The sequence below is a fragment of the Nicotiana attenuata genome, chromosome 3, assembly GCF_001879085.1.
Source record: "Nicotiana attenuata strain UT chromosome 3, NIATTr2, whole genome shotgun sequence".
Lineage (NCBI taxonomy): Eukaryota > Viridiplantae > Streptophyta > Magnoliopsida > Solanales > Solanaceae > Nicotiana > Nicotiana attenuata.
In genome coordinates, this window is record NC_031991.1 from 60,642,989 (window position 1) to 60,654,794 (window position 11,806).

Sequence of the window (11,806 nt, forward strand, 5' to 3'; positions counted from 1 at the left end):
AACAAACAAGATTTATTCAAATAGTTCATCTAAAGCATGATGTGAATCTATGTATACCCAGACATGAACATAAATCTAGCTATGTACGGACTCTCCTCACCTCGTACGTACGTAGCACCCACAACAAGTAGCACATAACAATTCAATCACCTACGGGGATAATTCCCTCTTACATAACTAGGCAAGAGACATACCTCACTTTAAAGCTCATTACACGGCTCTCCAACCTCACTAGTTGCATCAAATCGATGCCGAGCAATCCGAAACTAGTCAAATGTCATACAAAGTAATCAATATATGCCCAAAAGTTCAAAATTTAACTATTCAAGTAATTTCCAACCCCGCTCAAAGAGTCAACCCCGAGCCCACGTGACCGGATTCCAAAAGATATCGAAGAAAAATGTTACCCATGACATTACGAACTGAAATATATAATTTATTCCCAATTATCAATTTCGTGGTCAAATTCCATTTACCCTAGGTTTCCTAACAAAATCCCAAATTTTACTAACTTTCATTTTAAAATCTATCCATAATCCATGTATTAACTCATAATTAGTGGAAATAACTTACCTTGTGATATTTGATGAAAATCCTCCTCAAAAGAGCTCCCAGATTCGTCCAAACCAAAGTGAAAAGTGAGAGAAATGAGCTAAGTCCCGAAATGAAAATGCAATTTGCCCAGGTGATCTTTCTTCGCGATCGCGGAAAGTCCCCCGTGACCGCGAAAGCCAAGTTGGCTCAGCCCAGCTCCTTCCTCTACGCGTTCGCGGCAACCGGGTCACGTTCACGATGACCAACACCCCTAGCCCTTCGCGTTCGAAACTACCCAGCCCCATTCGTGAAGGCCAACAACCTTCTAGCCCCAAACGCCTCATCCTTCTACGCGTTCGCTAGGCTGGCTCCAAGTTTGCAATGAGGAGCCAAATCGTCCATCGCATTCGCGGGGACCTCCTCGCGTTCGCGAAGAGCAGAACCTTAGGCCCTCTCTCCATCCTTCTTCATGATCGCGGGACCACATTTCCGATCGCAAAACACACCAGCACACCAGCAAATTAGCAATTTCATCCAACTTCAACTTTGCTCTGGGTGGTCCGTAACTCACCCGAACTCTTGGAACACATAAAATAACATCAGAACCAAGAATTGCATCTCAAAATTAATTTAATCAAGTTCTAAACTTCAAACTCATTTCAACCAACTCCGAACGCAATGAACCATACATAGACAACTCGGAATGACGCCAAATTTTATGCACAAGTCACAAATCACAATAAAAACCTATTCCAAGGCTCGAAATCCCAAACGGACATCGATATCACCAAAGTCTACTTCAAATCAAACTTAGAAAACTCTAAAACCTTCAAGATGCCAACTTTCAACAATAAGCGCTGAAACGCTCCAGGTCCATCTGAAACTTGATCTGAACATACGCCTAAGTCCAAAATTATAATACAAACCTATTAGAATCTTAAAATCACGATTCTGAGGTCATTTACTCAAAGTGTTGACTCAAGTCAAACTTGGCCACCTAATACCACTATTATGAAACTAAGTGTTTCGAATTCAACCCGAACCTTTCCAAAATCAAACCATCTGTCCCCGCAAGTCATAAAATAGAAAATCACATACGGCAAGTATTAAATACGGGAACACATATTTGGAAAAGCAAAACGACTGGTCGGGTCGTTACATTATCTACCTCTTAAATACCCGTTCGTCCTCGAACGGATTTAGAATCATACCTGGAGTGCTGAATAAGTGTGAATATCTGCTCTACATGTCCTCCTAGGTCTCCCAAGTCGCCTCCTCAACTATTTGACCCCTCCACCGGACCTTCACCGCTAAAATCTTCTGAGAACTAAACTTGCGGACCTGCTTGTCAAGAATGGCAACTGGCTCCTCCTCATAACCCAAGCTCTCATCTAGATGACTAATACTATAATCCAACACATGTGACATGTAGGCATAGTACCTACGGAGCATAGACACGTGGAATACAGGATGCACTCCTGATAGGCTAGGAGCCAAAGCAAGCCTGTATGCAACTTCTCCAACTCGCTCCAACACCTCTAATGGACCGATGAACATCAGAGTCAGCTTACCCCTCTTTCCGAATCTTATGATACCCTTTATTGGCGAGACTTTCAATAGAACCTTCTCGCCCACCATGAGTGACAAATCACGCACCTTCTAATCCGTATAACTCTTTTGCCTGGACTGTGCTCTGTGAAGTCGCTCCTGAATCAATTTTACCTTATCCAAAGTATCCTTTACCAAATAAGTACCATATAACCTAGCTTCGCCGGGCTCAAATCAACTGATGGGGGAACGACATCGCCGACCATACAAGGCCTCAAATGGAGACATCTTGATGTTGGACTGATAACCGTTGTTATAAGAAAACTCGGCCAAAGGTAAGAATCGATCCCACTGCCTTCTGAAATTAATCACACATGCTCTGAGCATATCTTGCAGAATCTGAATTGTCCACTTTGACTGCCCGTCGGTCTGCGAATGAAAGGTCGCGTTGAGCTCTACCCGGGCGCCCAACTCACTTTGTACCGCTCTTCAGAAGTGTGAAGTGAACAGAGTGCCTCTGTCTGAAATGATGTATATAGGCACGCCATGCAACCGGACGATCTCCTGAATATAAATCTGGGCCAACCTCTCTGAAGTGTATGTAGTCATCACCGGAATAAAATGTGCAGACTTGGTCAGCCTGTCGACAATGACCCAAACTACATCATACTGAAGCTCTCTGATGCGATCATATAAAGAAGACCGGGAAACCACGCAAGCAAGAACTCGACTGGGCTCCAAAAGATCCAATCTAACAAACTGGTTGGCCAAGGCCTGAACATCTAGGTCTAGTGTCCTCTATGCTGCCAGTAGATATGCTAAACTACCAAGCTCTTCGCCTTTCGACTTAAGGCATCGGCCACCACATTGGCCTTCTCGGGATGACATCGAATAATGATATCATAGTCTTTAAACAACTCTAACCATGTCCACTGCTGCAAGTTAAGATCCTTCTGTTTGAATAGATGATGGAGACTCCGTTCGTTGGTATAGACCATACAAGGGACACCGTACAAATAGTGCCTCCAAATCATCAACGCATGAAGAATAGCTGCCAATTCTAAGTCGTGGACCGGATAATTTTTCTCATGGACCTTCAATTGCCGAGACGCATAGGCAATCAACCTACCGTCTTACATAAACACCGCACCAAGGCCAACACATGATGCATCACATTACACGATGTAAGACCTCGAACCCGTAGGCAATACTGACACTGGGGCTGTAGTCAAAGTAGTCTTGAGCTTTTGAAAGCTCTCCTCACACTCCTCGGACCATCTAAAAGGAGCACCCTTCTGGGTCAATCTGGTTATAGGTGCAACAATATATGAAAAACCCTCCACAAAGCGGCGATAATACCTGACCAAACCAAAAAAAACTCCGGATCTCAGTAGCTGAAGACGTTCTGGGCCAGCTTTGCACAACTTCAATCTTCTTCGGATCTACTTTAATCCCCTCACTTGACACCACATGACCCAAAAATGCCACTGAATCAAGCTAGAATTCACACTTACAAAATTTTGCATACAACTTATTCTCTCTCAAGGTCTGGAGCATGATCCTCAAGTGCTGCTCATGATCTTCCTGACTGCAGGAGTACACTAAGATGTCGTTAATAAACACAATGACGAATATATATTAAGATATGGCTAAAATACATTGTTCATCAGGTGCATCAGTGCTGCTGCGGTGTTGGTCAGCCCAAATGACATCACAAGGAACTCGTAGTGACCATATCGAGTCCTAAAAGCAGTCTTCGGGATATCCGGATCCCGAATCTTTAGCTGATGATACCCTGACCGCAAATAAATCTTTAAGAACACTCCGGCACCCTGTAGCTGATCAAATAAGTCATCAGTGCATGACAATGGGTACATGTTATTCACTGTAACCTTGTTCAACTGTCGATAATCAATACACATGCGCATAGAGCCATCCTATTTCTTTACAAAGACAACCGGAGCACCCCCAAGGCAACACACTAGGCCAGATGACAGCCTTATCAAGCAACTCGTGCAACTGCACCTTCAACTCCATCGACTCCGATAAGGCCATACGATGTAGTGGAATAGATATGGATTGAGTGCCCGACTACAAGTCAATATCAAAAGCGATATCTCTATCGGGCGGCATGCCCGGAAGATCTATCAAAATTACATCTGGAGAGTCTCTCACTATCAGAACTGAATCAACGGTAGGAGTATCAACACAAATATCTCTTGCAAAGGATATTTATGCATAACACCCCTTCTCAACCATCCGATGTGCCTTAAGGTATGACACAACCCTGCTAGGAACCTAATCTGAAGTACCCCTAGCCAATGTCACCATCTTGGCGTAGCAATCAAGAATATCATGATAGGGTGATAACTAGTCCATGCCCAGGATAATATCAAAGTCTACCATACTAGGAAACAATATATCAACTCTAGTCTCAAAACCACCAATAACAACTAAATATGATCGATACACACAGTCAACAATAATAGAATTTCCCATAGGCGTGGGCACATAGGAGAACTCAAAGAATCATGAGATATACCTAAATACTGAGCAAAGTAAGATGATACATATGAGTAAGTGGAGCCTGGATCAAATGAGACTGATGCATCACTATGACAAATCGGAACAGTACGTGTGATAACTGTGTCTAATTCAACTGCCTCCGTCCTACCCAAAAAAGCATAACATTTGGCCTGGCCTCCCCCTCTAGGGTGATCCCTAACCGCCTGACCTCCACCCGCTAGCTGGCTACGCAGGTGGAGCGGTAACTGGAGCAGTAACCACGGCCTGAGAAGTCTAGGGACCCTGTGGAATACGTGGAGCCTGAGTAGTCGGTGGAGGTACACCTCTCCTGAGTCTAGGGCAGTCCCTCACCATATGACGGGTAACACCGCACTCAAAATAATCTCTCGGTGGGCGAGGCTGATAAAACTAGCTCGGGCCGTGTCGGCTGGACTGACCGCTGAAAGCACCCCATACAGGAGGTGCACTAGAAAATGGCAGTGCATAATGGGCAACCTTAGACCTGGAAGTAGCTGGAGTACTAGTAGAAGCTGGAAGTGCTGAATGAACTGGAAGACTGACATAGCCTCTACCATGACGAGTTGCAACAAGGGCACGGGCACCACGATATCTACCAGAATCTCGAGGCCTCTTAGCCTCCCAGTCCTCTCTCTCACGGCCACGCATACCCTCAAATATCTATGCGATCTCTACCACTTGCTGATATAGGTTATCTGTCACCAACTCTTGAGCCATGCCGAATCTAATACAATAGTTGAGCCCCTCGATAAATCGACAGACTCGCTCTCTGATTGTGGAAACCAAGGCAGGTGCATGTCTGGACAACTCACTGAATCTGACAGCATACTCTGACACTGTCATAGTACCCTAGAGCAGCTGCTCAAACTCCACGCGCCATGCATCCTGATGGCTCTGGGGAACAAACTCTCTCAAGAACATCTCTGAAAACTGAGCCCATGTGAGTGAAGCTGCATCGATTAGGCTACCCTCCTCGTAAGCCTGCCACCACTGATACACTAGTCCTGGCAGCTGGAATGTAGTAAATGCAACCCTGATCGTCTCCATAATACCCATGGCGCAGAGAATATAGTGACATTTCTCTAGAAAACCTTGTGCATCCTCTGTAGCTAGGCCGATGAAAGTAGGAGGATGGTACTTCTTGTGCCTCTCAAGTCTAAGCTCCTACTCCTCAGATGCTGCTGCCCTAACCTCAAGCTGAATTGGGATAACCGGCTACACTTCTATAACCTCTGGGACCTGGTCAACATGGACCCGCTGCTCTGGGTTACGGGCCGCGGGAATTTGACATCCTCCCTCAGCCTGATATGTGGCTGGTGCAAGTGGAATCAACCCCGCTTGAGCTAGAGTACCAAATATGATCAAGAACTGTGCGAGGGTCTCCTAAAGTGCCGGGGTGGCAACAGGCTCCTCAGGTGCCTGCCCCCTAACTAGAGCTACTGGTGGCTCCTCCGTCACTGCTTGGGCAGGGGCTCTAGGTGCACCACATGCCCCTACTCAACTCTGCCCCGACCCCGGCCTCTCGCATCTCTAGCAGGGGGTGCAGGTATCTGATCGTCAAATCTAGCAGTGCGTGTCCTCACCATTTGTGAGAGAATAGAAAGACAAAGATTCAGATTTGAAGCCAACAAATTCGCACTATAAGGAATAAAAGAAGTGAAGTTTCCTAATAGTTCCATAGCCTCTCGAAGATAAGTACAGACGTCTCCGTACCAATCCGCGAGACTCTACTAAACCTGCTTATGATTCGCAACACCTATGAACCTAGAGCTCTGATACAAAATTGTCATGACCCCATTCTCCCACCATAGGATATCGTGATGGAGCCTAGTCTCTAAGATTAGGTAAGCCTAACATACATGAATAAATAACGAAAATAATAATAGAACCTCAATTTAAATTGAATCGGCCATCATAAAAGAACTTCACAATACAGTTGACAATAACTCCCAAAATCTGGCGAGACTGAGTCATAAGCTCTACAAAAGTATACTGAAACGTCCCTAGTACATCACTATCTAAATAAAGAGTATGCAATTGAGATTGTTAAATGAGATTTCCAGGCAGTATCTCGGTTGTAATTCTTGCTATTATCTCTCATTTACGTCACTTGTAAATGTCCGCATTGTTTCCTTGATGTTCTTATTATGTGTTCCTTCCTTGTTGCATTTGTTGCTTTAAATTCAGTTGTAGTCTATATTGTCATATTTCCTTATTGCCTATTTTTCCTCGTTTAAATTCTTAGACTGTATTATACATGTTCAATTTCTTATTCATATCCTAGTAGGTGTCTTGACCTGGCCTCGTCACTAACTTATAACTTTGCCTCAATGTGATCACGACTTTTACAACTTCAACACCAACACTCAACAATAAGATATTCCAAGAAATAACAACTTCAAGTAAGGTAACTCAACAGTTGAATAATTAACAAGGCAATAAGGAAACAGCAACTTCAACTAGACATGAGAGGGCAAAAAACAAGTAAAAGATGGGACAAGTATTAACAATGTCAAATAAAATATGTAAAGATAGATTAACGATGGTGGATATAACATGCTATGACAAGTCGATTAAAGGCATGAAAAGAATCTACATAGCTTAAACCGGTCAATTACCATATATAGCCTGTGTATCCACTCGTCACCTTGCGTACACAGCTTTCACGTACAACAAATGACACAAAACAACTCCAATCCTAAGGGATAATTTTCTCACACAAAGTTAGGCAAGATACTTACCTCAATTAAGCTAACTCTATCCACTAGTAAGCATTTTCCGCGAATATCTGACTCCGAATGGGTCGAATCTAGCCAAAATAACTTTAAACCATATATAAAACCACAGGAAACTATTCCGGATAATAAAGTTCCAATGTTTAAAGAAAATCAAAAAGTCAACCCCGGGCCCGCATTTCAGAACCCGACTAAACTTACAAAATCCGAACACCCATTCAATAACGATTCCAATCATACTAAAATTATTCAATTCCGACCTCCAATTGACCTTCAAATCCTCAAAATATAGCTTATGAAGTTTTCACAAATTTTGCAATTTTCCAACTCAAAATACTAATTAAATAGTAAAAATATTGATGGATACATGTATAATAATCAAATCCGAGTCAAAATCACTTACCATAATCAACTCCTTGAAAATCTCTTCAAAAATCGCCCAAAACCGAGGTCTCTAGCTCAAAAGATGAAAAATGGAACAAAACTCTCGATTCAGAATTAAATATCTACTGCCTAGTTATTACCTTACGCGATCGCGGAAAAACAATTGCGATTGCGGAGAACAAATTACTCCAGCCCACAAAAGCCTCTTACGCGATCGCGGAAAAAAATTGCGATCGCGGAGAACAAATTACCCCAGCCCACAAAAGCCTCTTACACGATCGCGTTATAATAGTCACGAACGCGATGACCAATCATCCACAGACTGCGCGATTGCGGTCAAGGCCACACGAACGCGATGAACAACGAGTGCCTCCCCATTACCTCTCCTTCCTTATACACGAACGGGTCCCACGCACGCGTTCGCGATGCACAAGAACCCAAATTACGCGATCATATCCCTTATTTTGTGAACACGAAAAGTAAAAATCATCAGTCACCATGGACTCTACGCGATCACGGCATATCCTTCGCGAACGCGATGAAGGAAACCAGAAACTCAAAAAACCAGCAATCTCAATTCTAGAACAAATGGTCAGAACTCAATTCGAAACACATCCGGGGCCCCGAGACCCTGTCTGAACATACCAACAAGCCCTAAAACATGATACGAACTCGCTCGTAGCCTCAAATTACATCAAACAACACCAAAACCATGAATCACACATCGATTCAAGCCTAATGAACTTATGAACTTCTAACTTCTAAAACTAATGCCAAAACATACCAAACCAACCCCGATTGACCTCAAATTTTACACACAAGTCATAATTGAAACAAGGACCTATTCCAACTTCCGGCACCAAAATCCAGACCCGATATCAAAAAAATAACCTCTCGGTCAAACTTCTCAATTTTCCAAACCTTCAACTTTCGAACTTTTGCCAATTCAAGCCATAATGACCTACGAATCTCCAAATCAATATCCGGACATACGCCTAAGTCCAAAATTACCATAAGAATCTATTAGAACCATAAAAACTCCATTCCGGAGTCATCTACATAAAAGTCAGACTCCAGTTAACTCTTTCAACTTAAGCTTCCAACTTTGGAACTAACTATCCCAAATCACTCCGAACCTCACCCGAAACCTAACCAACTACCCCGGGAAGTCATTAACCATAATATAACATAAAGGAGGCAATAAATAGGGGAACTAGGCTAAAATAATCAAAACAACCGGTCGGGTCGTTACACTAACAACCTTCCAGTCCTAAACGCTTCGTCCTTCTTCGCGTTCGCGAGGCTGGCTACGCATTCGACTAGAGGAGCCAGGTCCTCCATCGTATTTGCGGGGACTTCCTTGCTTCACGAAGAGCAAAGCCTCAAGCCTCCTCTTTAGCCGTCTTTGCGATCGCAGGACTACCTTCCCGATCACGAAGCACACCAGCAAACCAGTAGTTTCAGCCAACTTGTACTCCGGGTGGTCCAAAACTCACCTGGCACACAGATGTAGTAATAATTACATAAACATACTACGAACCTACTCGAAGGCTTGAAGCACATAAAATAACATCGGAACCAAGAATCGCACCTCACAACCAAATTAATCAACTTCTAAACTTCAAACTCATTTCAACCAACTCCGAACACAACAAACCATGCTTAGACAACTAGGAATGATGCCAAATTTTATGCACAAGTCAAAAATCACAATACGAACCTATTCCAAGGTTGGGAATCCCAAAGGAACATCGATAGAAACAAAGTCTACTTCAAATCAAACTTAGAAAACTCTAAAACCTTCAAGATACCAACTTTCAACAATAAGTGCCAAAACGCTCCCGGTCAACCCAAAAGTTGATCCAAACGTACTACCAAGTCCAAAATCATCATACAAACCTATTAAAACATTCAAATTCCAATTCTGAGGTTATTTACTTAATGTGTTGACTGAAGTCAAATTTGGTCACCTCGGGCCACTATTATGGAACTAAGTGTTCTGAATTCAATCCGAACCCTTTCAAAACCAAACCATCCATCTCCACAAGTAATAAAACAGTAAAAGCACATATGAAAAGTCTTAAATCAAGGAGCATGAATCCTGAAAGTAAAATGACCAGTTGTGTCGTTACACTATTCTATTTGTATGCCTATAACTAATTAAATGATAAATACAAGGAATAAAATATGTACAAAGAAAAAACACTTTTTCAGGAACATTCTATCAGGTGGACCAAATTTATATCTTGACGAAGCCCAAACCTTAAGTGGCCCAAATGACCATATACAAATGTAAAAATTGCACGGGGCGCCCTATTTGGGCGCCCCTTTTTAACCGTGTAGCCGCTTTGTCTTTCTGTTTGCACCCGTACCCGTTTTTTTGTTAAAAGCCATTTGAAAAGACCATTTTGCCCTTCCTTATTAAAAAGACTACTTTCTCTCCAAGTATTCGCTAGTCCTCTACTTTCTCTGTCTCTCTCTCTCTCTCTCCCGTTATTCGCATTTTTTGAAGTTCTTCTCTAAAATCAAACGGTTTTCGTCGTTGTTTTTGATTTTTCAACTGCTAGTCGTCGTTGTTCCCACATTACGATTGAATCACATGTACATTGCATTAACTTTCTGGGTTTTATTTTACGATTTAATTTCCGATTTTGGTTTTGATAGTCATGTATTTATGATAAAATATTTTCTTAGGGTTTAGTTTGATAAGTGCATTAGTTTTACTTTTACGATTGTGTTTTTAGGTTTTTTGAATGAGTGTTTATGTTGTTAATGAAAATTCTATAATTTCTTCTGTGATTAGACGTTCAAATTTTTAAAAATTTGAGAGTTAAACAGATGATACTATAGTTCAATGATATCTTAGATATGAGCTGAAGTTTTTTTTTCATGTTTTGGCATTATTTTTGGATTTGAATTTGTGTTTTGTTTTTTGTAAAAATTACAGCATATTTTTTTGCTGAATGTTTTGTGCTTGTAACTGGTGAAGTTCAGCTTTAGGAGCTGAAGTTTTTGTGCTTGTAACTGGTGAAGTTCTGCTTTAGGAGCTGAAGTTTTTGTGTTTGTAACTAGTGAAGTCCAACTTTAGGAGCTGAAGTTTTTGTGTTTGTTACTGGTGAAGTCCATCTCTAGAGTTGAAGTTTTTGTGTTTGTTACTGGTGAAGTCCATCTCTAGAGCTGAAGTTTTCGTTTTGTACCTGTCGAACTTCAGCTCTATAGCTGAAGTTTTTATTTTATACCTGTCGAACTTCAGCTCTATAGCTGAAGTTTTTGTTTTATACCTGTCGAACTTCAGCCTTCCTAGGTATTGAAGTTTTAACTGATCTTTTTGATAATGTCCTGATGTTGTTTTTTGTATCTTTTACTTTTTTTGAACAGATGGCTCCTAAAGCACCTAAAGATCCTAATGCAGCTAAAAAAGGCAAAGCCCTTAAAGCACCTAGACTACCTGTAATACCCCAAGGTCCTTATGTCCTCTCTGCTCCACCTACAAAACCAGGACAAAGATATTATGAGTTTGGAGATCGGTTTAACTCTAAGGGTTACTGGAAGCGGAACCATGATTTGAAGAAATTAATTGCAACTTTCTTGACTCCTACTCAACAGGATGAGCTTAATAATGGTACATTTAGATACATTATGGCTATGGAGAATTTCCAATGCATCATGAAGTTGGTGCATTGTCTGTGTCTTTCTCGAATGTTCACAAATGATCGAGACTCCATTAGTTTCAAGATTTTTGGGCATGTTGTTTCCTTCACCCTTGAAGACTTTCACATTATGTGTGGTTTGCGGATCACAGCACACAATGTTGAAAGACCAATTAATCGAGAGAGCAATCTTCTGAAGCGGTATTTTGGTAAGTACAAGGGTGTGACTTTTAAGGATATTTGAAGTTTTATGACTCGCAATGAAATTCCAAAGAATGCTGTGAATCATGTACACGCATGCGAGAGTGCTGATAATGCAGTTAAGCTTATGGAAATTGTTGTTGTAGAGTCTATTCTGTTTGGAAAAAGTACTGAGTTATGTGTGGCGGAGGAGTATGCATCTATTGTTGA